Source organism: Apium graveolens, unplaced genomic scaffold, assembly GCF_009905375.1.
Source record: "Apium graveolens cultivar Ventura unplaced genomic scaffold, ASM990537v1 ctg155, whole genome shotgun sequence".
Lineage (NCBI taxonomy): Eukaryota > Viridiplantae > Streptophyta > Magnoliopsida > Apiales > Apiaceae > Apium > Apium graveolens.
The window spans coordinates 58,039-65,316 of record NW_027417296.1 but is presented as its reverse complement, the minus strand read 5'-3'; the positions used below and the strand labels follow the sequence as shown (position 1 = coordinate 65,316).

Genomic DNA, 7,278 nt, shown 5'->3' with positions numbered 1-7,278 from the left:
TACACGGTGGTTGCCCATTGTCGTGCAAGTCCGAAAGTCAATGGTCATATAGAAAATATAACTGTATAATGCGCCACTCCGCGCTTGCATAATGCGCCACTCCGCGCCTGGTCACTGCCCAATACCACTCCATGCCGGGAAGGCCACATTCTAGTCCCAAGACAATTATATCTTTTGCTCAAAATCCTTTTTCGAAGGAATAGGTCGTTAAAAGTTGACCTTTAAATAAGATGATTTATTCATCACTTTTAACTCAATTGATCTTTGGGAGTTGTCGGAGTTTTGAATTTAAAATCATTTTCAAATCCCTATCTATAGTAGGGTGACACATATATTACTCACCTGTTCTTTATTGAACGAGGAAGCAAAACTCTTATGCTTCTAGACTAAGTTCCCTAAGGTTTTGATACGTTTCAAATGATTATTCTCTTTCAAGAGTTTTGAATAATTTAAAAAGTACCTTTGGGAACTATGTCTATTTTTAAATAAGTTTTTAGAAGTCCGGAGATATTAAATATATAAGGTCTCATAATAATTTAAGAGGGATTCAATGAATTGATAAAATCTTATAAATAAAACATCTTTGTATAAGGTTCAATGAATTGATAAAAACCTTATATATAAAATATCTCTGAATATGGTTCAGTGAATTGATAAAATCTTAAGTACAAAGTATTTCTAATTAAGGTTCAATGAATTAATAAAAAACCTTAAATACAAAATATTTCTAAATAAGGTCCAACGAATGGAGACACCTTAATCAAATAATCAAAACAGGATTTGGTATCCTATAATTGCTCTTTGAATAGTTAAATCTTTATTAAATAACGTGAAATGATTTATAAACTATTCAGTATATTTTTAAATACTTTCTGGATATTTAATAATCCCTTAAGTATCGCTTTATAAAATAATCAATCAAGTAAGGGTTTCCCTTAAATGAATAAACCAATATTTCTCAAAGTTTAAGTCAAAATCACAATCGTTCGCTTGATATATATATTACGCGAACGTACTTTGTTTATCGAAATAGAAATCTTTCGCGTCCGGCTCTCTCCGAAATTAAATTGTTATTAAAATATCTCCGACTCCCATTATCATATATTATATTTGAAATACATTTCAATTTCTCATACTCGTGTAAAACGAAATTTGTTTTCATAAACAGTCACATAATTCGTATGCATTGATATCATAGACAAGCATATATATTTGAACTGTAAATCATGGAATCAATATCACAACAGTATATATATAGCATGGATAGTATGAGATAGGGTTTCAAAAACTTGCCTCGAGTAATAGAAGTGGTATGGTCTCTGGTGTTTGGTTGGCGATCTATAAACAAGAACCAACAGTCTAAGTTAGTACGCGATTAATGTCTCGCTTTTATTAAGCAACTTTCGCAATTACTCAAGTATAATGAATCTTCGATCGTCACATTCTCAACATTTATATAGAGAAGCTATGGTAAACATTTCATGATATTTGAATGAGTATATTTTGAGTTATGAATTTTTCTTTCTCCCTTGCTCAGAAAACCCAAACTGCTGGAATGAAAAATGGGAGAGCTTTAAGTGAGGGAAAAGGGGTTGTTTTCTTTTGTGGCTAAAGTGTGGGAGTGTATAATGAATATATGGGATGTATGCAGCAGATTTGACAATAATTTGTCAAAGGTATGGGTTGGTTTGATTGTGTGGTGAAGTGAGAAAAAGGAGAAGTATGGCTTGTGTACTTGTTTGTCTCCCATCACTATTCAACACTATTCCACTAACTATTCTAGTTAACTTCTAATCATCTAGTTATACTCCTAACTACTATTTAAGACTTGGTTATGCATGGCCAACTTGCATGAGATTTAATTTCTCATTCGTTTATTTATCGTAAACGCAATCGTCGTTCCATTCCGATAGTTTCCATGTATAACGACTTGTTTCGTAGCGATTTCTTTTATCGCTTATAATCCTATAACCAATTCCATTCCTTCTCTTGATCATAGAAACACCTTGATAAATTATTTATTTCATGTAGTATTCCCGGTTCTATGCCATTCTTTACGGATACGAAAACACGTAGTATAATCCTGAATCTTCGAATTCAGTCGGCTTTTACATTCACTTATTTTCCTCGATAAACAAGAATATGATCTCGGATTCTCAAAATTCCACTATTCATTTTATGATGATCCCCATACGTATTACTTAATCAGCTCAAGTTACTATTCACAGAAGTTTTAAAATATTACAAAAATCAGGGTTCTTACAGTCTCCCCCCCCTTAAAAGGATTCCGTCCCGGAATTAACTCACAAATATATGGGGGTACCTTTCTCGCAGGTGGCTCTCTAATTCCCAAGTCAACTCCTCGACCTTGGGATGTCTCAACAAGACTCTGAATAGCTTGACACTCTTGTCCCTGAGTACTTGCTCTTTTCAACCAATGATTTCAACTGGTTGCTCAATGTAGGACAGATCTAGTACTTACTCATGTTTCACTATATTCTTGGTATCCGCATTATACTTTCTCAACATTGGCACATGAAAAACACTATGAACCTGTTGAAGGTTTGGAGGTAAAACCAATTCGTATGCCACGGTTTTATTCGTCACAAAATCTCAAAGGACCCATATATCGGGAACTCAGCTTCCCTTTCTTTCCAAATCTCATCAGCCCTTCCCATGTTGACACTTTCAAAAAAAATACCTGGTCACCCACTTCATACTCTCTGTCTTTTCATGCTAAGTTGACATATTTACGCTGTCGGTCTTGGGCTGCCGCTAAGCATCCTCTGATCAACTCAACTATGTCCTTCGTTCTTTACACCAAGTCGGGACCTAGTAACTTTCTTTCACCAACTTCATCCCAGTACAAGGGTGAATGGCATCTCCGACTATACAGCACCTCATGTGGGGGCATTTCTATACTCGCATGATAACTATGACTGTAGGCAAACTCTATCAAAGATAGGTGTTCATCTCAATAACCTTAAATATCAATTACATAATTTCTCAACATGTACTCTAATGTCTGAATGATTGACTCACTTTGTCCATCGGTTTGGGGATGGTATGCAGTACTCACATTCAGTTTAGTTCATAAGCATTCCTGAAAGCTCCTCAAAAAAAATCTAGAGTTGAATCGGGGATCTGTAACACCCCCAAATCCGGGGTCAGGGATCCGGGTTGTCACGAGTTCCATTTCCCTTAATAATACTTAATCTTAACAATCAACCAACTACTGCGTACTGTGACCCCACAATATACACACACACACACACCACAAGTTATAGTCTCAGAGATGAATACCAAAAATAACACAAGTCATTTTATTCTACAATTATAAGTCATTACACCTCGAAAGGGTTTCTGAATAAATTTACATATTCTTTTCCATTATTACAATTCATAATATACATAAGTCTGGTACATCAATAGTTAAAAACCTAGCCTATTGGTAGTTCCTACCTCAGCTACGGCGGTATCAACGCCTACAGGAAACTGCGGAACGTTTCCTATCCGCTCACGAATTGGGAGCTTGATCCTGTTCATCTTGTCTATCTGTTATTGTGTAATGAAAGAAGAAAGCAAGGGTGAGCAACAAGCCCACCGAAATAATATGTATAATAATTCACAATATATGAGCATTCTCATAGTACTCATGAAAGTCTTGGTCAAGAAGAAATGAACCAAGTTTGATCTCTTAATGCGACGAAGTCGCAAAATATTCAGTATATATACTTATATACTTTTCAAAATCTTTGAAATCCTCTGCCATGTATAATATAAACAGAGTTCCAGTTTATAATTGTATAAAAATATCGTTGTAAGGTGATCTTATATATCTAACCTTGTCTCAACGTTTTTCTGAAAATCTTTGACATGCATAAGATAATCATTTACTACATATAAGTTTAAAAGATGAAGTTATAAGATACTCCAATATACTTATATATTTTCCGAATACTACTTGAACTACCACCATTCAAGTTATAATTAGTTTCAAAAGTTTATCACACTGATGAGACTACAAGATAAGACTTGAATAGATTCAATCTTTGAAATATCATTTGAAAGAAATGAAGTTACGAGATACTTCATTAAATCCCGATATATATATACACCTATATATATATATACATTTCATACACTCCTTGAAAACCTCTGTTATTAAAATTATAAACAGAGTTGTAATATCCAATGAATTTGGAAAGGAGAAAACCTTGGCATAAACCTGATATTTTGCTGATCAGGCAAAGATACCAATAAGTAACCTTTTCTACTAGCAGATGGACGAATTCCCCACTAGTCATCACCCTGGCCGCATTAGGACCTATGCTGGACTGTCACTCAGCCACTTACGCATTGATGGACTCCCACTGAGCCACTTACACTTTCATGGACGCCCACTGAGCCCATGTTGCTTATGCCCACTCAAATAGATGGACTTACTTCCCGAACGTTGGGTAAGTAATCAATTCATTTATCAAAATAACAACCTCGTTGCGAATATAAAATACACCACAGAGCCGGATCCCTTAGATTTTTGAGCGATATTCAAGTCCCCTTCAAAAAGGAAGATCTTAAATTTAAAAACGAGTATTGGGATCCGCTCTAACTTTTAAAAATCATTTTGAAGACTCAAAAACATTTTTAAGAATGTTAGGAGTAATGCTGATTTAATGAAATAAATCAGTCCCGATATATTAGAAAATATCTAAATATTATTATTTAAATAATATTCCCATAAAGGATAATCTCTATAAAAATATTTGAAGTAGAAGTTTTAAAACTCATACTTGAAATGAATAATAAATAACCAAAGATATACTTATACGAAAGTACGATCTTTATTTGAATAATCGAAAATAAGTTTGATTATCGAAACATTATTCTTTAATAAAATAAATAATATTATTTAATAAAATAAGCGGAGTCATAAGTCCTCGAATGAATATTCAAAAATAATATTCATTAAATAAAATAAGGTTATCGAATAAACCTTATTCGATTAATAGTTTTGAAAACTATATCAATATATATATATATAAATATAAATATATATATTATACTCGGGAACATCGACTCCCGGTTTAGAAAATGTTCACCTTTGGGTCCCCTATACTAAGGGTATACGCAACTACTGTTTATCTCTAGCATAGGTATTATGCAACTTATAAGCATTTGAATCAACAATTAGATATCAAGATTACAAAACATACATGCATATATACCATATCAGCATGCTACAATATATCGCAAAATTTGCTAATAACAATCATGCACTTATCACAAAATAATGCATATACATATATTTACATCACAACAACAGTATAACGGGTAGAAAACTTGCCTGAGTGCTCCGGGGTAGACTTAAGCTTAGAGTGGGTCCGGTAACCTATGAATAACAACATAAGCCGAAATTAAACCACGGTCGCTTAAGAAACTAGACTTTAACCAATTGAACCCTAACGTTTGCTTATGGTCATTTCTACGCTTAACAAATCACATAAGTCATTCGAGTACCCTCGGCTCCACCATTTTTAATAAATTAACCGTTACGAATTTTAAGGCGACGCTTTCGCGAATACCCTACCAACTGCCTACTCCACTTTACATAATTGTTTCATACTCCAATTAGTCATTTAAGGGCCTTAACCAAGGTTTCAAAGTAAGGCGAGGGGTAATGGTTCGTTCACGAAACGCCGTTACTTAAACGGTCGTTTCTCCTAAACCGTACATCGGATTCAAGTGATCCACATATAAAAACGAAGCTTACGACATGCTCTAGCTAAAAATGGCAATGCTACAGATTGTTTATTGAGTTTTCTGTCTTGAACACTAAGAACAAGCAGTTGAATACAAATGGGCATTACGACGGCTATATTTACGAGTTTTCCAAGTTTCTCACTACACCAAAACCTCACCAAACAACCCACAATCATTAACACATCAAAACCTCAACTAAATAATACTATACCAGTCCTTATTTTTCAGATTCTTCATCTCAACCAACCACAATCAAGTTTTATTAACTATAACAAGATTCATTCACCAAATCACTCCAAATCCAAATCAAACTACTAATAATCAAAGGTCATGCTTCTCATTTAGAAAACCAACCATCAAAATAACTAATAATCAAAGTAAAGGATAGGGTTTGAAGTTTATACCTTCCTTGGGATGTGTTAAGTTACTAGGAAGCCTTAGGGAGCCTCCTACAAGCTTGATCTTTCCAAAGAAATCAAGAACACAAAGTTAGGCTTTGAAGTTTCTAAAAGTCCGATTGAAAGAACTGTAAAAATTAGGGTCTTAACATACTTATTTGGATGAGACTTGTGAACGAGAGTTGTAGGCCATGTCAATACCTTTTCAACGAGCTATAGAACACAATATTTGAGTGAGAAATGAAGGAGATACAGCAGTTTTAATGTGCTGGTTCTGTTTTGGCCGAGAGCAATGGAAATGGGGGAGGAAGATGAGAGCTTGTGTTGACTTGAACTTGTGGTGGAAATGAAATGATTTTAAGATATTTACTTGACTAGTTGTTTTGTTTGAATTAGTGGAAAGTGACATAAGCATGGTGATGTCATCAAGCTTACATAATCCTTGCCATTTGTCTCATCCTTATGGTGGAAGCATCTTTTTAAGCTTAATCCTTATATTAAGATGTTAACTAAGTGCATTAATCTTGCACTAATTGACCCTCCTCCTTGCCTCTTGCATTACTTAGTCGTTTAATTATTTTACGACTCGTTTATTATTCATTCTCGTTGATCGTTTGAGGGATCATATCCGGGATCTCATTACTTGGGTTCCCCTAAACCTTTCTCAATATTTCATATTCCTTTTATGGTCCTCTCTTATAATCCTTGAATTTAAATCCTTTTAATCATGTTACCTTATACTCAATTCTTTCGGTATCTGGTGGATTTTCGGGAAAAATTAAAGTGTTCGAATTTGGATTCTGACGATCTTTACATACACTTATATACCATATGGAGTACTAATAAGATCTCAGAATATCAATAAAAGAACTCCTACATAGTGTGGCATGAAAAGTTTTCTTAATCAGCATAATCAGTAAAATCACTATTCATCAGTGTTTCAAAGATTCCAAAAATTGGGGTTATTACAGTCTCCCCTCCTTAAAAGGATTCCGTCCCGGAATCAGATAGAAAATGAATAGGGATACTTTCTTAGCATTGCACTTTCTAACTCTCAAGTCAATTTTCCCACATTGTGATTCTACCACCAACTCTGACTAGTTTGATAACCCTTCTC

General features: G+C 34.3%; 1 long non-coding RNA gene across 1 annotated transcript; it reads right to left on the bottom strand.

Annotated features, from left to right (window-relative positions):
* Positions 1–5,352: 5,352 nt before the first annotated feature.
* Positions 5,353–6,480, bottom strand: LOC141699951 (uncharacterized). Its single transcript, XR_012566168.1, has 3 exons — positions 6,316–6,480; positions 6,168–6,225; positions 5,353–5,392 (listed from the first exon to the last, which is right to left on the bottom strand). It is a non-coding gene; the product is annotated as an uncharacterized LOC141699951 (long non-coding RNA).
* Positions 6,481–7,278: the final 798 nt, after the last annotated feature.